The sequence below is a fragment of the Nicotiana sylvestris genome, chromosome 8 (genome assembly GCF_000393655.2).
Source record: "Nicotiana sylvestris chromosome 8, ASM39365v2, whole genome shotgun sequence".
NCBI lineage: Eukaryota > Viridiplantae > Streptophyta > Magnoliopsida > Solanales > Solanaceae > Nicotiana > Nicotiana sylvestris.
Window position 1 is genome coordinate 110,428,047 of NC_091064.1, and position 10,523 is coordinate 110,438,569.

Below are 10,523 nucleotides of genomic sequence, written 5' to 3' on the forward strand. Positions count from 1 at the left end.
TCTTGGAGTTAAGATTTCAAGAGATCGTCCAAAGAAACTATTGTATCTCTCACAAGACAATTGCACTAGAAAAGTTCTTGAACGATTCAACATGCAAAACGGTAGCCCAATTGATACTCCTATCGGTAAAGGCCATGCCTTGGGAAGTCAGATGTGTCCTAAGACTCCTGAAGAGACAAAAAAATGAGTTGAGTTCCTTATCGGAGCATAGTCAGAAGTCTAATGTATTCTATGATATGCACTAGACCTGATATCTATCAAGAAGCTGGCTTGGTAAGTAGATATCAAACTGACCCAGGTTTAGCACATTGGCAAGCAGTAAAGAGGATCATGAGATATCTGAAGGGAACTGCTGATTATGCCCTTTATTACCAAGGCGGTAAGGATATGTGATTAGTTGGATACAGTGATACTGATCATGGAGGAGATCTATATGAAAGGAAGTCTACCTCAGGATATATTTTCTTACTTAGTGATGGAGCCATATTATGGAGTAGTAAGAAACAATCATATGTATCACTATCTAAGATGGAAGCCGAATACGTGGCTATCGCATCAGCATCACAAGAAGCTGTTTGGTTGAAAAAGTTCTTGGAACACTTGTTGGATATCGCTAAAAATACTAAACCAATGCTAGTCTACTGTGACTGTGAGGCTGCAATATTCCCCACCAAGGAGCCTAAGTTTCATTGTAAAACCAAACATATAGATATCAGGTATAACTATGCGAGAGACATGGTTAGATGCAAGGTAGTGAATGTGAAGTATGTGTCAAAAGATATGTTAGTAGATCCCTTGGCCAAGCCATTATCTAGAGATGCATTTGTGAGACACACTAGGTCTCAAGGCTTGCGTAGACTCTGAGATACTTCATTTTGTTATTTATTTTTCGTGTTCACAAAACTGATGTTCTTTGATTATCAATAAAGTTGATTTATTTACATACATATTTATATTGCTGAATGTTATATGCTTTCTTTATTCACTTTTTTATAAGTATGTCGGGTAGACAAGAGGTTGGCCTTCTCACACAGGCAACTGCCTCCTTATCTTAGTGATGTGAGGAGATGAGACATGATTTCACGCAAAATTATCATAAGGATAATTTGAGAGCTATTCGCTTAAAATCAGGATGTCGCTTAAATAATGACATAAGATCATTAGGGTAAAAAAACGTTCACCTAGTCTACTTTGTGAGCCAGATGTGAATTAAATATGATTTTGTAGATCAAGGAACTCAAATTTAGATACTTATGGTGTCTAAATATTATCTGTACATCATTCTTTATTAGGTAAAGACATACGCTCCTTGAGAAAATGCTCTAGCACGTGTTTCATACTATGTGTGCTAATATCGATCAATTGGGTTAACATAAGTCCATTCTCAACTTATTATTGTGTGATACCCAGAGCTTTTATGATGGCTCAAGATTTTGTACCCTTAGAGACTCCGATCAGATACTTGAGACTTAGTGTCATATTAGCTATCTTAATAAATTTCCAAAAGACTATGGACACAGATTCGGTCTAGCGGAGCATATCTAGAAAGCAGCCATAATAATGTTAGTGGGATCATGAGAATAGGGAGATCATTGATGGAATCTCAGTTATATATATTCACTGGTGCACCAATTATAACTTATGAGTTATGATTGTGAATACAAGAAATAATGATATATGAAATTTTGAGACTATATCAAATGTCATTTATATGATCTAGGGTACTACATACTTTATGATCTACTTGTAGGTTCGCACTTGACGAGAGGCTATATATTCCTCACAGATATATAACACTTAGCTCTCATAGTATGCTGGTCGCACGGTCTACTTCCCTGTATGAATGATTGAGGCGATGAGTTGAGAATATGTTTCTTAGACTAGATGAGCACTCCTATTATGTGTGAGTGGGAGATGTAGGAAATAGAGTCCACCCATAAGGGGTGCTCTTAGGGTCCACTAGGGCAAATCACAATAATTTTAGTAATTACTGGAACCCTAATATTCCCTATATAAGTACACTTACTGTGTACAATAAAAAAAATATACTCTGCAGTATTTTTCCTATGCCTAGTCTTCTCCTAAAGTCAGACTAGGGTTTAGACTGTGGAATAGTGGTTGCTCCAATACACCGTGACAACCACCATCGACTAGTGATTCTAGCCGCGGTTCGTTTCAGATTTTCGCTTCCGCTTCACGAAAAACAAGTAAGTTCTCGTTTTACGATTTACGTGCCATCTAATGTGTTTAGACTTATCGCGTTCCTTCACTCCTAAAATAAGCTTATTTTGAAAAATATTTTTCTCAAAAATACCTTTCAAAAAAGTACTTTTGGTGAGAAATAGTTTGTATTTGGCTAATTAATTTGAAAAGCTCTTTTGAGCAGTAGTTAGTGTTTGACCAATCTTTTTAAAATGTATTTCTAAGTGCATTTTTTTCAAAAATGCTTGTCAAGAAAAATACTTTTGGGAAGAAATTACTTTTTCTGCATCTAAAAAGCTGCTTATATTTCTACTCAAAAATACTTTTTCCTTCTAAAAGCTTGACCAAACATCTTAATTTTGAAAAAGAATACTTTGGCAAAAAAAAAAAATTAACCAAAAAGAAGTTTAGCTAAACAGGTTATTATTCTTCATGATGTGTTATATCATAAGGTTTTATCAATTTAATTTTTTATCATCAATCATCGCTTCTCAATCCCTAAAAACCCATTATAAGGAGAGAGAAAAATGGAAATAAGAGCATAAATTATAAGGTGGCAAATCGAACTCCCAACAAAATAAAGTTTTAGTTAGTCAACTCACTGAACTACTAAGATAATCTCGTACCTCGATTCTCACTTCATCTTCTCATATTTTTCTATTTTTTTTGTTATTGTTGTATATTTGTATCAAGAAATCAAGCATTCAATTGCAAAAATAAAATTAAAAAAATTGAAATCAAGACTTGCTCTTTGTATATCAATCTAAGTTCTATGTTTCATGAATTATAGCTCGAAGAGAAAAGAATTTAATTGGAGATATAAACAATTGAATAACACATATAAATTTTGTTAGTTCAATTATGAATAATTTAACTAAATAGGTAGAATAAAGATAATACTAGATCTTACCAATATGCCAAAATTTACGAATAATTGAACACCACACTCAAGTTTTACCAGTCCAACAAGATATGTAAATAATTTAACAAGATAAATATAACGAAAATTGTACTAAAAGTATAACCTACAGGCATAACTCTTTAATCAGATAAGATATGTCCATTCGTCAAACTTATGAATAATTTAATAAGATATATATATATATATATATATATATATATATAATGAAGATTATATTAAAGTATGACTCATTCGATATAACTTGTGAAGTGCAATTTTTCATTATTCTAGATGTTTAGCGTTATTTTTGCATAAAATTTCAAAATATGGACAAAATTTAAACAGGAGCCTTATTAATGATCCTATTTGGACAAATATCCCTACATACCACAGCAGCCCAAATCTCGTTGTCCAGAAATTTGGCCCATTGTATCATCAGAGAAACAAAACTCCATATAAATCTCAGTCTTCCTCTTCTCTTCTCTTCATCGTTCTACGGTTCTGCCCAATCTGGGGTTATCCGCCCGTAGTCCCAAATCAAAATCCTTTCTTTTTTGCCCAGACAAACCAGTAACTAGTTAACTACCGTAGTCCTCAATACTCCCATCGTTTTTTCTGCACACGTTTATTCAAAGGCTACGCTAAAAATATTGAAATAGCGGAGCCTTGAGTGAAAGTGCAAAAAGGGAATGCTGATTTAAATCAGCGGCGGCCAGACAACCGCTGAGATGAATCCACAGGTGGGTTCCTTTTTTTTATAATGGTACTTGTCTACTAATTTCATTTCACACTCTTCTTTTTATACTAGTATGATTTTTTGGTGTTGTGATGGTTCATTTTTAAATGGGGCGAGTTTTATTGCTATGCTTGTATGACCCATATGTGTGTAAAATCATCACAAAAGCAAGCCTTTTTGTTGATTATTTAATCCGAAGAGGGCGTTCTCATATCCTATGGCCTTGTTGAGCAGAGTCTCTGCTATTATCTCTTGGGATTGGCCATGAGAAATATATTCTAACAATGTGTATTTGCTTTTGTTTAAATTGGCCTATGATGAGATGTATATTTAAAAACACCATCTTTCGGGACTGAATGGCCCATAAGTCCTTGCTGTTAATTTCTGCAATTCTGAGGCCTTTTTTCCGATTGCTATAATAGTTATTCTTTCTTGGCTGTTGTTTTGTTTTTAACTTTTGTGGAAACTGTGCTTATGGACGGTCAAGTGCTGTTTAGATAAGAAATAAAAACAACAGTACTCAACAAAAATGCATAAGCTATAGATAGTAAGCCACCATGTCTTTCAAGTCTTCGCTTGAATTTGATAAGTGAAGACTATCCTGTTGTGGCTGATATCCTATTTGCCATTTGCTGAATTATCATAATTGGATTAATGTGATGATTTGTTATTGAATTGGGGCAAGTTCAATGATATCCCCTTTGTTGAATGGTAGTTGAGAATCCTACCTAATCATTACCTTCTTGTATTTATCATTACCTTTGGGATTGGCCATGTGATATACATTCGATTCTTCTTGTATTTATCATTACCTATGGCTCGATACTTAAGGTTTAGTATGTATTGTGAGTAGGTTTTCTGGGCTGATCCTTCTTCTCTTCTCCTGGCTATAAAAAATAAACAAAAATATACCACAAGAGTAATAGAGCTTGTCCCTTCTTGGCGATATACAAGGTTAAATACCACTAATAAAGTGAAAACTTTCACTGCATCAAGTTAATGCTCACATGATTATGTAAGCTAAGATTTTGCTGTGTAATTATGTAAAATCAATGGCTGGACACAAGGATGATGAAGTGTTCTGGACACTAAAATATGCCGTTAGGTGCTTACTTCACTACCACGGGCTCATTTCCTTTGGTAGTTATAACTAAAGCTGCCAAAAGCGAAGTGCCGAAGAAGTAAACAATGAATTAGTACGATAAAGATTTACTCTTGTATTTCATATACCTTTATCCCATCTCCATAAATATCATAAGTAAGTCTAATTCTAGTCAGGTTCATTAGAATTGGCAACTTGGACGCTCTAGCTAATGAAATCCTCGCATATATGCTAGTATCATAGTTAGGTAATGTCATAAAAATATTCTTTTTAGAAACGGTAACAATGAACGGTCAATTGTATTTCAGGTAAAGTAATCAATTAAGGTTCTATATATATACGAGGGAATGAGAAAGCTGATTTGGCACCTTTCTTAGATTAGGATTGCCATTTATTTATTTTTTCTCATTTTTCTGACATTTTCCACTTATTTCCCATTTTTCTTTTGTTAAGTACACATTCTTTCGGTTACAAAATATCTCCAACCCGTTTTGTTTTTACAGAACAAATTTATCCAAATGCATTTATATCAGTTCTTTTCTCTTTGGCAAATAATTAATACCTGGATAACAACGTTAATTATTTTTATTGAATAAGCCCAAAGGTCTGTAACTGACCCAATGCTTGTGTAACTGAACATTAAACATCTCTGGGAATAAACAATTGTAACTAAAATAAAACATGAATGGTTATAAAGGGATGCTATCATGAGGAAAGGTTTCTGTTGATGAGCCCGTTATTAGTTTTTTTGAGGAAATGAGTAAGCCGAAGGACTTAAGGCGTTTGTATCTATTTGATTGAAATTTTACAGAAAAAGTTCCTAAGGATTGGACTATGAAATTCCATGTACTTTGTTATCAGGTATGGTACCTTGGTTTTTTAGGTCGAATACATGTGTGGGCCCTTAAACTTGTCCAAAATTTTTATTTAGACACTTATACTAAGACATGTTCCAATTGAACACCGCTAAAAGTATGTCTATTGAACACAAATATGATAATTTTAAATCAAACACGTTGCGTGATGATCACTTGTTGTTGGCATTGTAAACAAAACCAATAAGGAAAGGACACATCAGCAAAAGTAAAAGTGAAGATCTAAAAGAACAGAGTAAGAGAATGATGTTGATGGGAAAAAAGGATTCCAGTGAAGAGTTTCAAATATCTAACGATGTGATTCCACCATGTGAACATTTTACTTTGAAAAGAAAGTGGTTTTCCATTGAATTACTGTTTCCAACAACGCCACATTCGATTTCGTTCGCCGTAGAATGTTTCCGGCGACATCAACATCTCTCCTCAACAACCAAAAGAGAAAAGCTGTGTATGCCCTAATACGCCATCATACAAATTGTTCAAATCCTTTAAAATTAATATTCTAAGTTGTATCTTATAAACTTTTCTCTATAGAAAAATCTTAAAAAAAAATTACTTTTTCGAAGATGGGAGGACCAATTCGTGGTATGAATTTGAAAATGGCTAAAAAAAGTTGCAGAACCAGTTCCGAACGAGCTGACGATAAAAATGGCTAAAATGGAGTTTGAGAACGGCATGAGGAGGAGAGTTTGAATCTATAGCTGAAAAGAAGTGGCAGCGATAACAGCTCAGAAGAATTGGAGGCGAAGTAGAACCAACATGGCTGGAAAGTTGATTTTTCCCGTGAAATCTTATATTTGCCGGCAAAATATTTTGTTGTAGTTTAACATAGAGCAATTTCACGCGCTCAAATACTGTGTATCTCACGATATGTGCCATGTCTGTGAGTTGTGTCTGATAGGAATACTTTCAGCATAGTTCAAGTGTCCAATTGGAACAAGACCTAATATAGGTATCTAAATGAAAATTTTGGTCAAGTTTAAGGGCTTGCATAGTATTCAGCCTTTTTTTTATATTCCTGCACTTAATATCATTTCTTATATTTCCTTTTTGCATGTGCTTTTTATCTTTTATAAAGAGGTGGATATTAGACAGTTTTGGATAGTTGTTAGAGTACACTATTGATTAGATAGCTATAACTCCTTTTAGTTGTTATGGCTTCATCAAATTCCTTTATTGCCTTCATTCGTACTTAATAAGTGATTTATTTTTTATTTTTTATGGTATAGGAATCCCTTATAAATTGTACTTTTCTCTTCTTTTTTTTCCTTACTAAATTATATCTTTCTTTTCTTCTATTCAAATTGTAAGTGGTCATAGGAAACCGTTTCCTCATGGCTTAATCAAATTCTTCTATCGTCTTTGTTTGTATTGTAATAAGTATCTTTTGCATTTCTCATAGTATAGGAACATGGACAACAACATGGACTTCGAGAGGGAGAGAGAAATAGACAACCTATTTTTCCAGCGGAACATATTTCTGTTGGTTGCTGCTTATCTTCTTACTTGTTGTATTTGTAAATAATAATTCTGGAGAAAAGAAAGTTAGCGTATAAACTTAAATATAAACGAAACAGTAATTAATTCGAGCCCACTGAATTTACAGTGTTTCCTTAAGGAATTTAATCCCCTCCTAGTACCCAAGGTTATGGATTATTTCCTCCCAGGATAGAACGAATTACACACTGGTGTAGCGATACTTCAAATCCCAGTATTTTAGCGAACACAAAGTTTGGCAGCAAATCACACTTACGATTGCTTTGTTTGTAGTTTAAAACAATGCACAACAAAAGAGGAGAACTCAGAAGTCGAATGAAAATTCCGAGAGGAAGGTATGCAATTTATAGCCGATGTTGAGTTCTTACTGATGAGGATATCAACGACAGCCAAGCTCTCAAATTCGTTTCTGCCTGTGCCTTCTCCTAACAGCTCTTATTCGGTTTTTCTATTTTTGTGTTGTGTGTCCTTGCTCTAACAGCTACTGCACATATTTATAGTGCAGTCAACTATTAGGAGAATGACCAGCCACCACTCATGGTGGAGCAATCACTAGGCTGTTATGGAGGAAGCACTTGACATGGTGGAAGGAGCACTAGGCTGCCAATGGACAATGGAGCATGCACTTGGCCGAACTGGTGGGATACTTGGATTCTATCCACGGATTGGAAAACATCCGTTACAAACATGGATAATATTACGTTAGTATTCACTATTAACAAATAAATTTGGTCCAGAAAATTAATTAATCAATCGATCATTTGACCGAATTTGAAGCCGTAGCCGAGCCGAGCGACGACGACGACGGCGCGGGGCTTGCCTTCTTCTTAACTCTTTAAAAGCTACAAGAAGAGCAATTGTATATATACCCACCAAAATTATTTTCCTCTTCTAATATGGGACAATGTTTCAAGAGAGGGAAACTTAAAATTTTACTCAAAAATTTCCTTTTCCCTCCATTTCTCATTCACCCTCTTTTTAAGACTTTTCCATCTTAAAATCCTCAACAATTTCAGCACGACCGACGATGAAAGGGACGATGAAGATAGGGAATGAAATTGGGGTAAGGGTCCTGTAACAGGACTACTGTTTATGAGTCCTGTAAGAAAGAGGTTGACGAGTGATGGAGTGGGGTGCTTATCTCTTTTATTTATTTTCCTTCCTTTAAACAAATAAAACGATGAAAATATTCATGTAGAGATTTTTTTATATGAATTTGGTGTACTTTCACGGCAGCAAAAAGTTTTTAGACAACAAAGTTTTGTGGGTATAGATTAAAAAAAAAAAATATGATCAATTCCAATAAATTATCGTGTAATAATAAAAAAGGAGAAAGATTGACGCGAGATACTTCCATCTTCTATAAATTCTGTAGATAATAAATTTGCGTCGAGAAAATAAAATCAAGATCGAAAAATATCGCAACAATCATAGTATTTTATTTCGAATATTTGAGTGTTACAATCTCTATGAATCCTCTGATTCTTCTTTTCAATAGTAAATAAATTCAAGGGCCTTTGAGCTTGATCTTGAATATGTATTTGTTGCCTCGAACGATAATCTTGTTCTTGAGCTTGAACTTGATTGCTTGAACTTGACCTTGATTTGTTCTTCGTTCTTGGACTTGCACTTGATTTCTTGAACTTGAACTTGAAGCCTGAAACTTGTGGAGGAATTTGCAGCGTTTGATCTACGAGCTCTTTCTTGCTTCTTGTTATAACTTCTGGTGTCTTTTCTGAGTTATGAAGACCCCTATTTATAGTTGTGGAAGGGAAGAGTTATGATAAGAACAAACTCTTTCCGACCAATCAAATTGAAGTGTGAGATGACCGCATTTGATTGGCCAGAACATGTCACTTTCACACGTGGCGTGATTTCATTGGCCTTTTAGTGTGACTTGGCATGCCTTGTCATCTTGACACGTGACATGATCCTATTGGCTCTTTCGTTTGACTTGGCGCGCCACGTCATTTGACACGTGGCACCAAACTGGGCCTCTAGGAAGATGTCATCTTGGGCTTAATGAAATGGGTTCATCACTTTAGCCCAATTAAATGGCCTAGCCCAATAGATTAAGACTCATTTATTTAATCTATATATATTGGACTAATATAATTAATTCAATTATATTAGCCCATATATATATTTTGACTATATATTTAAAATGGTCCAAATAATTTCATTGAATTTATATTCAATAAAATTTGCATGCCTACAAATGCCCCATACTTCAAGGCTCGATTGATTTAGACGTATCCAACTCCAAAAGGCCAGGCTTGAAGTATTAACATAGTATTTATTTTGTTATGAATATTCCTAAAACTTATTAAAGTGATCTATTTGCATTTCACAATATCTATGAAATGACAAATATGAGCATGTAGGTCAGCATCTTTGACATTATTTGAAATTTTACTTAACATTAGCACCATATATTAAACATCCTAATTCTTGTTCACAAACTTCCATGAAAATCCACGTAGGAGACATCATCATACCACATATTCCAATATGACTAGGAGACCGTGAACACTATAACTTGAATCTTGTGAAATTTATGATTCATATACGAAACCAAACGAACAGCTGAACAATTTGTGTCGACAATAAATTTGTCTCATACTTGAACTTGAATTTGCGTCGACAAGTTCAATTCCTACTTGAACTTGAAGAAGAGCCAAGTAATATTAAAATTGGAGTTAACCAAGTAGATCCTGTACAGTTGTACTGCCGCCTTAGCAATCCCAGTTCTTTTCAATAACTGATTTCAGCTATTCCCACATCGAAATCTCGCTTCCCAATCAGCTTCATTGAAGATCTATATAAACCTCATGCCCATGTGTTTATTAAGCATCGAATTGTAGCATCTACAAGCTGCCTTGGCTACGTGTTTTCACTAGTAGGAGGCAATCCAAAGATAATTTTTCTTCTGTGTATTTTCTATCGTTTTTTTCTCTTTTTTTTTGTAGGTCAAGCGATAAAGATATATTCTTGTTCAACAAGATGAGCCACGCATGAAGAAGATAATCTTGGGGTGTGAGGGGATGGGTACTCATCCTTGCCCAAATATCGGAGGGATTACTTTCATGGCCCGACTACCGGAGAGATTACTCTCAAAATGGCCCGATTCTTGGAGAGATTACTCTCAATGTGGTCCAATTCTTGGAGAGATTACTTTCAAAATGGCCCAATTCTTGGAGGGATTACTCT

General features: G+C 34.7%; 1 long non-coding RNA gene and 2 other non-coding genes across 3 annotated transcripts; all 3 read left to right on the top strand.

Annotated features, from left to right (window-relative positions):
* The first annotated feature begins 3,605 nt into the window (after positions 1-3,605).
* LOC138874550 (uncharacterized) lies at positions 3,606-6,871 on the top strand. Its single transcript, XR_011401552.1, has 2 exons — positions 3,606-3,843; positions 6,383-6,871. It is a non-coding gene; the product is annotated as an uncharacterized lncRNA (long non-coding RNA).
* Positions 3,719-3,896, top strand: LOC138876708 (small nucleolar RNA snoR143). Its single transcript, XR_011402047.1, has one exon. It is a non-coding gene; the product is annotated as a small nucleolar RNA snoR143 (small nucleolar RNA).
* LOC138876596 (small nucleolar RNA SNORD96 family) lies at positions 4,148-4,240 on the top strand. Its single transcript, XR_011401941.1, has one exon. It is a non-coding gene; the product is annotated as a small nucleolar RNA SNORD96 family (small nucleolar RNA).
* Positions 6,872-10,523: the final 3,652 nt, after the last annotated feature.